This window comes from Chelonia mydas, chromosome 1 (assembly GCF_015237465.2).
Source record: "Chelonia mydas isolate rCheMyd1 chromosome 1, rCheMyd1.pri.v2, whole genome shotgun sequence".
NCBI lineage: Eukaryota > Metazoa > Chordata > Testudines > Cheloniidae > Chelonia > Chelonia mydas.
In genome coordinates, this window is record NC_057849.1 from 79,085,839 (window position 1) to 79,101,953 (window position 16,115).

At 50.6% G+C, this 16,115-nt stretch overlaps 1 long non-coding RNA gene across 1 annotated transcript in view; it reads left to right on the forward strand.

The window, feature by feature from the left end:
• Window positions 1–16,115, forward strand: part of LOC119565818 — an 82,314-nt gene that overhangs the window by 64,422 nt on the left and 1,777 nt on the right. The window lies entirely within an intron of this gene.

Sequence of the window (16,115 nt, forward strand, 5' to 3'; positions counted from 1 at the left end):
ACTTCCGCCAGGACCAAACTCCGGCGCACCGAGCGGGACTCCGCCACCTGCACACGGAGCTGGGGGTTGTGTAGCAGGGGCTCCTCGAGGAGATCTGCTCCCAAGGTGGCCGCCACGGACCTGGTCATTGAAAACAGTTTCCAGGTCCGGAGGAGGTCCTGGTAGAAGACTGGCAGCCCGGAGAGGTCTCGCGGAAAACCTCTCGAACAAAGATAAAAGAGCTGCCAGTCGTATCGGAGCCCTTGGAAGCGGCGCAGGAAGGCGTGCGCCAATATGCTGCACGTCGAACTACCTGCACTATAAAGGAGCCTCTGCAGGGCCTGGAGGCGGAAGACACGGACCTGAGTGTGCAGACACTTCAGGCCCTGCCCTCCTTCCTTCAGGGATAGATGAAGAACCCCAACAGGGGCCCAGTGCATTCCTGACCAAAAGAACTCTAGAATCAATGTCCGGAGGTTGGTCAGGAAACCCAGGGTGTTGGGACCAGGGTGTTGAGCCGGTACCAGAGCGTGGACAGGACTAGTTGGTTAAGCACCAGTACTCTCCCTCGGAGGGAGAGACATCGGAGTAGCCTTGTCCATTTCCGGAGCCGCTCTATCACCCCGCCTTCTAAATTTTGCCAGTTCTCTGGCGGAGAAGGGTGCGTGGCAGAAAGGTAAACGCCTAGGTAGAGCAGTGGACCCGCGCTCCACCGGATGGTCTGAAGCGCGGGTGGGAGGGAGCTCACCCGCTGCCAGTCCCCCACCGCCAAGCCAGAGCTCTTGACCCAATTGACTCGGGCGGAGGAGGCTGCTGAATAGATGGCCTGGCAAGCCTCCACCCACGCCAAGTCCCCCGGGTCCTGGACCACGAGGAGCACGTCATCAGCGTACGCCGACAGGACCAGCCGCAGCTCCGGCTCCCGCAGCACCAACCCTGTCAACCTCCTGCGGAGGAGATAGAGGAAGGGCTCGATCGCCAGAGCATACAGCTGGCCCGAGAGGGGGCACCCCTGCCGTACTCCTCTCCCAAAGCTGACCGGTTCGGTCAGGGTCCAGTTGAGCCTAACCAGACACTCCGCGGAAGCGTACAGCACCTGGAGAAAACTCACAAACTGAGGTCTGAATCCAAACGCCTGCAGAGTGCCCAGGAGGTACCCATGGTCCACTCTATCAAAAGCCTTCTCCTGATCAAGAGGCAGGAGGGAGAACGACAGACCGTCTCTATGCCCGAGTTCCAAAAGATCTCGGACTAGAAATAGGTTGTCAAAAATGCTGCGACCCGGGACAGTATAGGTTTGGTCTGGGTGGATCACGTCCACCATCACAGACCCTAGCCGTAGTGAGATTGCTTTCGCTACGATTTTGTAGTCCGTGCTAAGGAGCGAGACGGGACGCCAGTTTCGTAAATTGTGGAAGTCCCCCTTCTTCGGCACCAAGGCGAGCACCGCTCGCCTGCACGAAAGAGGGAGGACCCCGCCCTGCAAAGACTCAGCCCAGACAGTGGCTAGGTCTGGGCCAAGGATGTCCCAGAACGCGCGGTAGAACTCCACGGTCAGCCCGTCCATGCCAGGAGATTTATTGGTGGGCATGCGACGGAGGGCTTCCGAGAACTCGGCCAGGGTGAGAGGCAACTCTAGCCGGTTTCGGTCGCCCACGCTGACCGTGGGGAGTTCCTCCCAGAGCACCCTGCAAGCGCCAGGATCGGTCGGATCCAGGGAGAAAAGGCTTGTGGAGAAGTCATGGGCCCTCCCGCACATCTCCACCGGATCCGTGAGGGGGGCGCCGTCTTCTGCTAGAAGGCAGGTGACGTGTTTCTTGGCCCCCCTCATTTTCTCCAGGGCATAGAAGAAACGGGAGCCGCGATCCACCTCCCGAAGGAGGCGGATGCGGGATCGAACAAAGGCACCTGGGCCCGATGGTCTTCGAGGGCCCGGAGCTCCTCCCGCTTCTCCCGGCACTCTCCGCAGAGGAACGGGTCCTCGGGGCTGGCAGCCAGACGCCTCTCCATCTCTAAGACCTCCTGTTCCAACTGTTCTATCACTGCATTTCTCCGTCGGCTGGTGCCCCGAGTGTAGTCACGGCAGAAGAGCTTGGCGCGCACCTTCCCTAGATCCCACCATCGTCGCGCCGAGGGAAAGGCACGCCGCTGCTCTCGCCAGGCCAGCCAAAACTCCCGGAAGGACGTCACGAAGCCCTCATCCTCCAACAGGCTGCTGTTAAAATGCCAATAGGCCGGCCCCGGCCGCTCTGCACGGAGGGAGGCTGTTATGGTGGCTAAATGATGGTCGAAAAATGGGGCCGGCTGAATGTTGGAGGAATGGGCTTGTGAAAGATGGAAACGGGATAAATAAATACGGTCCAACCGAGAGTGGTGTGACCGATGGGCCTCCATCCGGAAAAAGGTGAACGTGGAAGTGTCATCTGGGTGATGGTCACGCCAGATGTCCACTAGGGAGTGATGTTCGACTATTCCTCGGAGAATGTTCGCAGTGGCCGGGCTCAGCTTGGCCTCTGAGCGGTCCTGTTCCTCGAGGGTGGTGTTAAAGTCCCCTCCTAGGATTAGGCACTCGTGAGAATCTAGGGTGCCGAGGAAGTCGGACACCCGCTGATAGAATTGCGGTCGCTTCGGGCTTGTTGTCGGGGCATAGATGTTAACAAGGTTGACCACGAGCCCCTCCATACAGACTTGGAGATGCAGCAGGTGGCCCGGCATGGCCTCAGTGACCCCTAGCACCTCGGGCCATAGGTTGGGGGAGAACAGGGTCACCACTCCAGCTTGTCGAATCGTGAAGTGGCTAAAGTAGACCCTGTCCCCCCACTCCAGCTGCCAGCTGTCCTCAGCAGTTGGATCCGTATGGGTCTCCTGCAGGAAAGCTACAGAGTACCCCCCTTCCCGAAGGTAAGACAGTACCTGGGACCTGCGGAGAGCCATCCTACAGCCCCTGGTGTTCAAGGTTGCAATAATAAGAGGCATCATGCGGAGGGCTGGGGGGATGGGGGTTTCTCATTGATGGGGGTGTTTGTGGCCCCCGGCGGGTTGCGCAGCAACCCGTGACCCATCCCGTGGATGAGTAGATCTTTTCGGAAGCTGCAGGCCCGCTCGTAGGCTGCAGCACCGCACTTTTCTTGCCCTCTGCCCTCCTTTATAAGGGCCCTTGTGGCCTGAAGAATTTGATCAAAGTCCCCCCATAGCTGAAGAGCCAGCTGTACCCTATTGCGAGCGCCACGGGTGTGTTCTAAGAACTTCCGTAGTGCATGCCGCAGCTCATGGCGGGGGTGGGGTTACGATTTCCGGGGTATTCCCTGGTGGGGCTCTTAATACAGCCTCGTGGTCCGCTAAGGCGGGTAGGCAGGGTGCGGACCACCGACGGGGCGTCTGACAGGCTAGGGTTATTAAATCCATTTCACGCCTTGGGGTGGAAGGGGATGGCGGGGGGAAAATTGCAAGTCCTAATGGGTCGCGACTAGAAAGTGCAAAGACTGCTCCCTGGGGGGAGTCTGCGAAAGGCGGGAAGAAAATAACCCCAGGGGCGGCAATAGCATTGCAAGAGGAGGTAAATTGGGCAGGGACAAGGGTGGGGGCAGGGGCAGAAGTAAGGCTCTGGGCTTCAGGAGGTGAGCAGCTAAAGGAAGGTGCCTCCAGAGCAGAGTCAAGGGTTAAGGGGTAAGGGAGGGGGCTCCCAGTGATGCTAGGCGCTGGCTCCGTGGTGGTCTTGGTGGCCATGGCATCAGGTGGTGGACCACCTTCTGCAGGGTGCTCGCCCGGGAAGGCAATTAGGGGGAGGGAGCATGGGGAAAGGGGGGCTGGGGTGAGGTTGCCCAGATCAAGGCCAGCCGGCAGTAGATCATCCTCTCCCTGGTTGACCGGGGTCAAATCTAGGGCCTCAATCTCCGCATACACGGAGGAGAGGCCAACTCCTGCTACCCTGGGTGCCTCTCCTCTAGGGCCCGCGTCAACGGTCGCTTCGGGGTTTGTGGGGGGTTCGGGTGGTATCCGGGCAGAAGGGGCATCCTCAGGGGTCTCGGAGGGGAGGGTCTCCCGTGGAGGGGGGATTCTGCCCTCCAATGCCAGTCTGTCTTCCCCTCCTGACACCAGCGGATGGATCTCACTGGTGGCCGTAGTGGAAGGCTCAATACCAGTGCCTCCCTTCCTGGTCTTCCGGGGGGCTTCCGCATCGGATGGATGCAGCGGAGCTCGAGCCTTCCGCTTGCCTCGCTTCCCCTGGACTAGGGTCCAGCCCTCCATAGCGTCGTCTGGGGGTTGGTTAGCAGGGGTCGTGTCGGGGGGTGGAGGCGATGGTTCAGGGGTTCGGGGGGGTAGCGGTGAGGCAGCATGAGGGGCGGGGGGTTCTCCTTGGGGCGGGCCCTCTCCTATACCTGGTAATATCTTTGCCACACCTTCCTCCATAGGCTCTGCCGGATTGGTAATAGCAAGGGTGGGACTCCCTTGCTCGCCCGGGCATTGTAGGGAAGGTGTCTCTTGGGCCCGGACGGGGGCAGCGATGGGTCGAGTAGGAGGAGGGTTGGTTTCAGGGGCCGGGCGGCCAGTGGTGTCAGCAATGACGGGGCCGATGTCCTGCCGGGTCTTGGGTGCCCCCCCCCGGGCCAAAGGGCAGTCTCTGCAGACATGCCCCGCTGAGCGGCAGAGGTAGCACCGGGCCTCTCCGGTGGAGTAAAAGACCCAATAGCGGGCTCCCTGGTAGGGGACTAGGAAGGACCCCTCGAGCGCCTCTCTGTCACGCCCCCCCGCCGGCGGTAGAAGCTGCACTTGCCGGCGGAACGAAAGGACGTGACGGAGGGTGGGGTCCTTGCAGCCCAACGGGAGAGGGCTGATGACAGAAACAAGTTTCCCCAGAGTGGAGAGAGCGGGTAACAGGGCAGCACTGGGTAAAAAGGGAGGAACGGAGGTGAGGACGAGGCGAATGCCCAGGTCTTCTAGCGGCTCTAGGGGGACAAACACCCCCCCCACCGCCAGGCCCCTCTCCACTGCCTCCTGGGCGGCAGCCTCCGAAGCTAAGAAAAAAACAACCTTCCCATACATCTTGGAGGCCGCCACAATAGCCGTGGGTCCTACCACGTATGTCTCCACGTGGGGCGAGGTGGGCACCAGGAGGCAACGGACACTGTGCCTCCTGGTCAAGGTGGGGAAGGGGCCCCGGCCGCTGGTGATGGTAGCCGAGGCAGTGGGTGGGCGAGATGAAGAGGCGGCAGGCAGGGGGGAGCCTACCACCGCCCGGGCATACGTCCTGGGGGCCGGGGGAGGGACATTCGCAGAGCTGGTGGAGGGAAATGCAGGGAGGGACGCCACGGTTGATGACGAGGCCACAGCTGTGGGGGCAGCCCCTGCCACAGTGGGCCTAGGTGTTTTAGCGGGGCCCTTTCCTTTCTTCCCGCCCTGGCCTTTCCGGCCAGCTGGGGGGGGGGGGTTCCTAGAATCTGGGGGGGCGGTGGATGCAGCAGCGGCAGTAATCGCCCTGGTGCCTCCTGCTGCCGGTGCCCCAGCGGGGGCGGTGGCAAGTGTTCTAACAATAGTGGTGGGGGGGGGCCTTGGGGGTTGGGCAGGGGGGGAGGTGGGGGAGGGACAGCTGATATTGTTAGAGGGGCCTCTCCCCTCTCATTCCCCGCCATTGTGAGCAGGGAGAGACGGGGAGACACCGGAAGGAGAAGGGGGGAGGGGGAAGCAGATTAACCGCTCCTCCCTGCTGGGCTGCAGGCGGGGGCGGGGGCGCCAAATGGGTTGGACTGGAAGGGGGGAAAAACAAAAAACGGGGTCCGGTGACAGGGGCAAGCTGTGGGATAAACAGTCCGGGGGGGGGGGGGGTGGACCCACGCACGTTTGTCTAAAGAGTCTCGTTTGGTCGGTTGTTATGTCCGGTCCGAAAGGCAAAGTTCAAAGCAAACAGCTGGATCCGAAGGCAGATGGCAGGTTGCCAGCAGGGACGAAACAGCGGGGGGGCCGTGACAGTTGTAGTAGTGTTGGGGGGGGGGGGGGCACCGATGGATCGGGGGGCAGCTCCGTGCCACACCCCCTGTGCCGCCACAAACGCAATTAAACCACAGTCAAACTCCCCCCACGAGAGTATAATTCAAAAAATTACTCAGTCTTACGGCCCCCTCCACGATGATTTGTAGCTTCCCTGGGTGATTTCTCTGTCTTCTAAAATCTTCTTCTCCAGCTTGTTGGCTTTGTACCAAGGCTTCCGGCAGGCCGAGAATGTTGCAGAAATAAGAAAGAAATTCCAAGCTGACAGCAAAACGGCTGGGTCTGGGGGCTTCCACTCCCCCCTCCGGGTGGCGGGTCGGCAATCTTCCCCCCCTCCTCCAGGGGTTTCAGCTAAGGCAAATAGCTGCGCCCGAGAGCAGGCGTGGGGGGGGGGGGTTCTGGCGGCAAGCTGGCCCGACCAGCACTCAAACGGCAGCAAAAAAAAACGGCAAAAAAACAAAACAAAACAAAAAAGCGTCTGGCCCGGTCCGGGGGGGATGGGACTAAGACAGGATCAAAAAGTAAGAAAAATCCAGGCCAGGGGGCTTTAGGAAAGAATAGAAAGCAGATAGCTGAGGAGCAAGCTAGGAAACGGTCCCGTCCTCCAACAGGGAAGGTTCCAGAACAATTAGGAACCTTCTGGAGACAATTAAGACAGGCTGATTAGAACACCTGCAGCCAATCAAGAAGCTGCTAAAATCAATTAAGGCAGGCTAATCAGGGCCCCTGGGTTTTAAAAAGGAGCTCACTTCAGTTTGGGGTGTGCGTGTGAGGAGCTGGGAGCAAGAGGCACTAGGAGCTGAGAATGAGAACGTGGACTGTTGGAGGACTGAGGTGTACAAGCATTATCAGACACCAGGAGGAAGGTCCTATGGTGAGGATAAAGAAGGTGTTGGGAGGAGGCCATGGGGAAGAGCCCAGGGAGTTGTAGCTGTCGCACAGCTGTTCCAGGAGGCACTCTAGACAGCTGCATTCCACAGAGCCCTGGGCTGGAACCCGGAGTAGAGGGTGGGCCCGGGTTCCCCCCAAATCCTCCCAACTCCTGGTCAGACACAAGAGGAGTCGACCTGGACTATGAATTCAGAAAAACGGCCAAGCTGAGGGTTGCTGCGAAGCTCCAAGGCGAGCAAATCCGCCAATAAGCGCAAGACCCACCAAGGTAGAGCAGGAACTCTGTCACAGCATGTTAAAGGGACTTTTGATTTGCTGGACTTAAGAACCTGAAGGGAAAAGGACACTGCCCAAATTATTTGGGGGTCTTTTGCTCATGGTTTGTGTTTATGAACCCTAGTTGTGGTGTTTTCCCAAATTAATGCTGAGTTACTTCCCTCCTTTTATTAAAAGTTTTTGCTACACTCAGACTCTGTGCTTGCGAGAGGGGAAGTATTGCCTCTTAAAGATGCCGAGGGGTTGGTGTGTAGTTGTCCCAGGTCACAGGGTGTGGGTTTGAGCCAGTTTTGTGTTGTATTGTTGAAAAGGAACCCCTAAATACTGAATTCGGCCCTTGTTGCTGCTGGCTCCATCTGGCAGAAGGGTTACATTTACTTTTAGCCTATATAGTATACATTCTGAAGGAGGTGGGGAATTCCTTGAGAGGGGGTATGTGTGGTATTCATACACAAATGCTCATGCACATACACACTTACCACACTTTATTTGGCATTCTTCTTTCTTATTTTTTTCCTGTGTTTCCAGGATTTAAAGAAGTGATTTGAGTCCTTCAAATCAGAATGTGCTGTTAAAGAGAAGTTTGCCTTATTATTGTGATCTGTCATTTTTTTGTGTAACAAGCCAGCTGTTATTTGAACAGCATCATTCATATCCTCAATGGAATGATGAGACAACAATCAGCCTTCATTATCTGCCCAAGCTCTTATATCAGAACTAAGTGCAAAGTAAATACTTTGTAATTACGCTAGGCAGATTTCCCACACGTTAGAGATGCCATAGATGGGATTAATGAATATCACTTGAAAAAGTTGAAGTAGACAGAAACAGAATAGGCTTCAGCAATCGTAACATGCAGATGGGTTGGAATGCTAGTGGGGAAAAAACCCCATCAGCAATTAAACTCATTTTTTGTAACTGCAGATGTGCATAGCCTCTTATTGAATACTGAGTACACTTGAAAGGAACTTGTAGAGGAAAAGTGTGGTGAAATATACACAGTTTAGTTCAGCCAAATGACAGGGTTTTGATTATTTTGGTTAAGAGATTTCAGAAACCCCCAATCTCTGCTCAAAGAATGCTAAGCCTCTGCTCTTTGAGGGCTCTCCTGATCATTTCTCCATTTGGCTGTATTGAGAAATGAAAGGTTTTTCTGCCATCAGAGAGCCATTGCCTGAACTTGGGTAGGTTGACTCTTTAATCTCTGATATACACCATTACCTCTTGAAAGGAAATGTTTTGAAGCCTTGTTTTGCAGCAGGCATTAATATAACAGTGTCACTCCCAGTTTGCCTAGCTAAATAATACTTCTATGCTTTTATTGGAAAGAGATACTGAACAACTAAAGCACCAGCAGAAGCAATTTAGCATTGTAGATGTACTTGTTGTAGGAGATAAAACAGCAAACTGTGATATGGACAGGTAAATATATCCATGTCCCACAACCCCAAAGTCCTAACTGGGTGATTTTTATCTCTAGTAGAGAAGAGATGTATTAGTTGGGCTACCTGATCAACCATATTGTTGCCAGTCCAGTGGAGCAGAAGCTCGGCTGGTGTAGTCAAAGGAGCTATCACAATTTCCACAAGCTGAAGAGCTGCTCCATGTGCACAAAAAGTTCTGTTTGCTTCTGGGCCTTCAGAACTATTTCAGTCATACAGACTTTGGTGTTGCTGCTCTTGCTGATTCCACTGGGGTTTCTTCCATATTTCAGTCACCTGTTCAGAGTTTAATTTCTCAACGAGATTAAGGTACCCTTGTGGGTGTGTATTTTAGCCTCTCATTTACTGAAAAAATTGAAGTTGAGCTCTTTCAGTTTCAGAAGCTGGGGTGGATTTGAATATCTGTGTAAGCTGGCAGGCTATCTCACCAGCCCAGGAAAGAGCCAGTGACTCACCAAAGTCAATTTCAGGCCATTGCTTTGGGGCACAATTTATTTTTCATAACATAATATTTGTGAGTAACACAACATCAAAGCAATTCCTCTGACCCGGATAGACTTTATTCCACAGAGATTTTTCCCCTTGCCTCTCTCATCGCTGCATGGAGGACACACCCTTCCTTTGCAGTGTTACGTGCAGGTAGCCCTTAAACATTTCCTGGCTTTTATCCTGTCACAATCAGAATCAGATCTTAGACCGAGTTCAAAAGCAGACAGATAAACTCATTCCTCGTTCTGATCCTGCCAAAATGCCATGATGGCAGTCATTCTTTCAAGAAATCAGATAATACAATGAGACTTCTGCCATTTTGACCTTAATTCCCAGGACAGCAGTTTATGGGATTTCAGCACCAGTGAATCCAGACCATAGCTCTGATTTGGCACTCAGCTATAACCTACCATTAATCCAGCCCTGGATGTAAACACTGCTTCCTAAGCCTGCATTTAGACCATATAGTGATGAGTTACCAGAGCACAGAGCTCTTTTTGGGTGGTTTTGCAAGAAGGTAGTGTCATGATGTAAAACCACTCATGCTCCAATTTAGTTTCTTATACCCAGAGCCGATTCAAAGGAGTTTGTACGTTTTTCTAAGCACTGATCCATTCCTGATAGTTCTTTTTTATCTCCCTTATAGTAATAAAGTACTGTGGTTACCATGAAAAGGTCAATATCAACTCACGGATAGTGGCATCAAAGTTACTACCATTATTTCCTATTTGAAGGACAAGGAAACATAGCGTTATCCCAAATATCACTGTGTGGTGACTAATGGTAAATCGTGATTTTTAAATGGTGACCATTTTGTTTATACATCCAAAATATCTTGAAGCATATTACAACTTTGAATACTATCCTTCGGAATAACTACACTTACTACTGCAATGCAGCCATCTTTGGGCACACAGCAAGGCTCCTCAACCATTTATGACAGGAAGTGAAGAAAATCATAGCATCATAGGCAGAAATAATTAGCTGAGTGATCATCTTCTGTACTCTAAGTGATACACCAACTGGATTACATTCATTTTCAATAATTGGATTCAAGGAGTTGATGTTTCAACATGAAGGAATTTTCCTTAGAGGAAGAAAAGTTCCTAATATATCCTCTGTCAACATTTTGTTAATATGTGAGTCATGTATTCTGATTTGGTTACCTCAGCAGTATTCTTTTTGGAACCCTATTTGTTTCAGAATATGTATTTTATACTTGATTAACACATGATTAATGAAAGAATCAGGCTTAGAAATGCATCAACGGCATTGACAATGACATCCCCATAGGACTGTTTCTAATCCCTATAGAAGGGTAACCAATGTGGCAGTTGGATTCCCAGGAGTAAGGCCTCATGAACATCTGCCACGCTTACTTTATTTTGTCTACAGACTCACACACAGTGTCCCATTTCTTCACAAGCCTTTCAAGCATATATAAAGAGCTCTCTGCAGAGCTCAGCAGATGATTTTCATTGTCATTATTCCTGTCAGCACCAATAAATGCTTAAATCAATGAGCGGGACCTGGAACTGTTTCCCCCTCTCCTTCTAGCTTTGTTTTCTCAGCCATCTCCAAATTCTCAGACCATCCTCAATGTGTGGCTTATCTGTTTCCCTTCTGCCTTTATAGAGAAGAGGTCAATTTCTACTTCAGGCACTGTGGTGGGGGATACAAATCCCACTTGAGTTGAAAAAGACTAAAGGAGCTACTGTGGACTCACTCAGCCTCACCCTGCTACACCTGCAGCAGGTGCCATACTTCAGGGAGCAGTTAAAAGAGGAGAGCACAGCTCATTTGGGGGGATGGAAGTAAATCTCCAGCTCCACTCTTTGAGGGAGCCCTGGCTGGAGCCAGCGGTGGCTTCAGAGACTGTTGCCTGCCATCCCAACCCTGAGGGAAGGGAAGCCTGTTGTGTGACTGTTGTCTGACTTGTCACCAGTGCCTTATTTGCTGGTGTTGAGTAAGTCTGCAGCAGATGGTGCCTAGTCTGATTCACTGACTTCTAAATAAGACTTTTTGTTTCCTTACACTTGACTGGGGACCTGGTGGTGGCTTGTCCTGAGCCCAGAAATGGCCAGATCACAAGTTCTTTTTTTTGCTTTCTTGCTTTTGCAAGACTAGTGGTTTTGATCTTTATTATGCCTGATCTTTAACCTTCTTATTATTGTATCCAATTATCTGTATTTAGAATATGTCAGCTAGTTATACAGAATTGAGTATTATAGGTGGGGCAGGTAGCACAGCCTATTAAAGTTGCCTGACATTTCCCATTAGAAGACCCCGTATTCAGTTGCTTATACCTCTCCCACGTTTTAATTGTTTGGGTTGAAATTTTCCATGCTGGGGAGGTGTGCCTCAGACTGATTTCTTTCTGTCTTTAACTTCAGTGAAAACAGTTCAGCCTTTTCTGGAAATGAGGCACGGGAGCTAATACACTGTTTGGCTCATGTTATAAGCTTCTGGTGACCTTTCTCTTTTGAAAAGCTCTCATGACCCCATGTTTTGGAGAAAGGACTTGAAATTTGGCAGGGGGTACCTTCGTATTAGGAATATGTCTCTTTCTTTTTCTCCCCAAGAAGTTGCCCAAATTTGGCCAAATTATAAACCTTTGAAAAAATCACACTTACCATATGCTCAATAGGGGGCCCCTCCTACTGCTCCACAGTTAAAATCCCTGATGATTCCATCAGCGCTGAATATGCTCCAGCCTGGGACTACCCAGGGCTGAGCAGGACTTTCCAGGCTGCTCTGGGCCATGCCAGCTATAGGCATCAGAACTGACAGCTAGGATCCTGTCTCTACTGGGCTCTCAAAACTCCCTGCTGCTGGGCATCAAGGATGGGGAAGCTGCCTGAATCAAATGAAGAATGGACAAGAACCAGAACAGGAGGCATGGGCCCAAAAGCAGAAGATTGGAACAAGGAGCCTGAAGGTGGGGAAGAGACAAGGACTAGGAGGGGGTGGGGGAATGGAAAGTTGGAGGGGACACTGGGACTGTTATCTGAGAGAACAATACTGGGACTGGCTGGACAACTAAATTGAGACTGGGAGCCAGGAAAAACATGGGAGGTGGGAACTGGGAGCCAATGGGTGAGGAAGGAGACTAAGACTGGATGAGGAGTTGGGGGAAGACTGGGATTGGCTGGACAAGGAGACTGGAAAGTGATGTGGGTAGGAAAGACCGACCAGACAAGGAGTCAGGATGGTGGAATGAGGGGCATAGGGAGAAGAGAACAAGGCCTGGCTGAGCAAAGAGACTGATACAAGAAGCTAGATGGGGACGGACACTGAGTTTGGACCAGGAGCCAGAGGAGGAAGATTGGAACTGTGAGCCAGTGGGGATGGGGAATGTTCGCATAGGGGGTGATCTGAGAGAGACCACAGACAGGAGACTGGGGACAAAAAATTGGGGTGAAGGATGCAGGGGAAACTGGGAATTGTTGGATAAGAAGATAAGGACAAGGAATGGGGGGTGAAGATTGGGACTGGTGGGGAATCCAAAGGGAGAGACAAAAAGTGGCTGGGCAGGGAGACTGTCTCTTTGCTCAGTCAGGCCTTGTCTTTCCTCCCCGCATCACTTTCTAGCCTCCTTGTCCAGCCAATCCCAGTCTCCCGCCAACTCCTCAGGGATGAACAGCCTGAGGAGGGGAGACTGGGACTGGCTGGGTGAGGCGAATAGGACTGGGATGAAGAGACAGGTCTGATCCAATGAGGGAATGGGGCAGAAGGGGTCATGATTGGGGGACGGGAGAAATGGGCCAAAGTCTGTCTACTAGAGCATGTTCCCCTGCAGAGCCTGGAATGGAACCGGAGGCTCCTACATCTCATCCTTCCTCTGCTGTCAGCAAATATTGGTGAAACCCACTGGCAAAGTGTCTCATCCCTCCCTCCTCCTGTACTGGTGTGCATAGATAATTATAATCTACTACTGCTATCATTTACTCTATTGGCTCAAGTGGAAGATGTCGGTGTGGTGTGTCTAAACTTTCCAACCCTACTGAAGAATCATATGGATGTCAATATGATGTCACAGGATGAAATCTGCTATAAAGTCTGCTTTTAAAAAAAATCTAGGAAATTACACACAGACATACTCTAAAAGAACATTTTTAAGGTTGCAAATTCAAGCTCTCAAAAATTAGGATATGCCAAAATTAAGGTTGCCTGTGTTAGAGGTTCTCAAAGAAAAGGACACCAGAATGTTTTTTTTTATCATGGCCAAGACCATTTATTTTTCCCTAGCCTTGTTCTCTGAAACAGCTGAACCCTTGTGGCTGAAGTTTTCCAAAGAAGAAAAAATTTCAGCCTGAGGTAGACACCTGGCATAGAAAATTTCATCCTAAATGTTTAAAGTTTGGTGAAATTGTAAGAAGCAACTGCAAACAGGGTCTTATAATAGGAAGGGTCAAGAAATCTTATAGACAGTGCTACCAGCCATTCTTGTAATATACAATTAGTTACAGACTCTGAGTGCTCCATATCTCTGTAAAATCTGACCGCTTATCAGACATGGTACCGATATTACCATATTTCTAGATAAAAATAATTATTTGGGGAAATAATTCAGTCCATCCCTGCTTCCATATTTCTCTCCCCACACCCCAGTTATGCAAGATCTTGAATGAATTCAAAGAACCAACTTTGGGCCTGTCATAAATATAAAGGGAAGGGTAAACCCCTTTAAAATCCCTCCTGGCCAGAGGAAAAATCCTCTCACCTGTAAAGGGTTAAGAAGCTAAAGGTAACCTCGCTGGCACCTGACCAAAATGACCAATGAGGAGACAAGATACTTTCAAAAGCTGGGAGGAGGGAGAAAAACAAAGGGTCAGTGTCTGTCTGTATGCTGCTTTTGCCGGGGACAGAACAGGAATGGAGTTTTAGAACTTTTAGTAAGTAATCTAGCTAGGTATGTGTTAAATTATGATTTTTTTAAATGGCTGAGGAAAGAGTTTTGCTGAATAGAATGACTATTCCTGTCTGTGTGTCTTTTTTGTAACTTAAGGTTTTGCCTAGAGGGATTCTCTATGTTTTGAATCTAATTACCCTGTAAGGTATCTACCATCCTGATTTTACAGAGGTGATTCCTTTACTTCTATTAAAAGTCTTCTTGTAAGAAAACTGAATGTTTTTTCATTGTTCTAAGATCCAAACGTTTGGGTCTGTGGTCACCTATGCAAATTGGTGAGGATTTTTACCAAACCTTCCCCAGGAAGTGGGGTGCAAGGGTTGGGAGGATTTTGGGGGGAAAGACGTGTCCAAACTACGTTTCCCAGTAAACCCAGATAAAGTTTGGTGGTGGCAGTGGAAATCCAAGGGCAAAGAGTAAAATTAATTTGTACCTTGAGGAAGTTTTAACCTAAGCTGGTAAAAGTAAGCTTAGGAGGTTTTCATGCAGGTCCCCACATCTGTACCCTAGAGTTCAGAGTGGGGAAGGAACCTTGACAGGGCCAAACTGTAGTAATTTGGTTTTAAAATAAGGCATTTCCTTGAAGAATTATAGAAAGGGGTTGGCAAAATGATAAAGATTATAAAAAGCAGACTGAAGCTGTCAGCATGGATGCAATAATGCAGCTGCTGCTTGTGACTGGAAAAGGTCAGGAAAATATGCAGAATGTTCAAACAGCATGTAAAAGTTCCTGAGCATTACAGAATGCTTAGGCAGAGGCCAGAGGTACAGTACAAAAGAAAATAGAACAAGAAAGAATAAAGTAAGTGGGGTTTACACTTTACATGTATAGCACAAATGATGTCAGCCATAAAAATAGCATCCATGAATTGACCATGCAGTCACACCTCACCATTTCAGCAAAGTGAAACATGCTAACCTTCCTCACTAAAAATCCCATAGGAAAGAGGAGGGGAAATGCTCTAATGGGCTGATCTAAAGTCCATGGGAATCAATTGAAAGACACTCATTGACTTCAAGGTTGTGTCTACATTGCATAGTAAGTTTTGGCCTGACTTGTATTTAATCCCAGCCCCTCTGCTGTCCACACACAAAGTGCTCTGTCATATGACAGAACCCTCAGAGCAAAAGCCTACTGGCTCACCCAGGGGTATGGGTCTGAGCCCGCATCCTGCTGTGGCACAGGCTCAAGCCTGCTCACGTTGCAGTGAGGACATAGCAGAAGCCAGTGTTGCCAGGCTCAAGTTTGGAGAGCCCACCAGTGCTGTCCCATAGGTCTATGTGTCCCAGTACTTATCTCTGCAAACTTTCCACTCAACTTCCAGGAACCAAAAACAACCACCTGGTTGAAATAAAGGTGCTCACCATTTAACCCTTCTTTTGAACACAGATTGCTCAGTTTTAAGCACATTTAAGCCTATCTTATTAAAAACTGAGAAGATTCTCTCCATCCTAGCTGGCCAGAAGAACACATCAAGATCCTGGTCAACAGGTGGTATGAGGAGAGCAAGAGCCACGACTTTAACAAGAGTACAAGAAACTAGCATGATTACGCAGACATATCAAAGAGGCTGGTGGCATTGGGGATCCACTGGACTGGTAGTCAATACCAGGAGCAAGTCAAGCTCCTCAAGATGGCCTACCGCCAAGTGAAGGATGGGAACCATCCATCAAGGGGCTCCCTGGCTACTTAGCCCTACTATGAGGAATTTGATTAGGTGCAGGGAACTGCTCCAAGCACAGAACATATGGTGCTTCATTACAATCTCTGGAGAGGGGATAACATGCTTATAACCTTGGAGGCAGAGGCTGCATTGGAGGAGAACCTGCAGACCATATTGCTGTCACCAGGCCTGGATCAGGCTATGCAGCTGGACCAGCTACAGCACATCCTGGACCCATATTCAGAGGGGCTGTTTTAGAGATAGCTCTGGGAAGCAGCCCACAGATGAAGCAGCACAACAAGCATTGGAGCCTGGTATGAGAAATGGTGGTCGTAACATGCTATTCTTAGTAAGAATGGGAGAAATTTACAGGTTATTGCCAGATAAAATTATTATAAGCATGGGGTGGTAGTATACTTCTGCTGAGGATGGAAGCCATGTCATCTCTTTGGCTGGCACGTCCACCCCCTGCCTGAC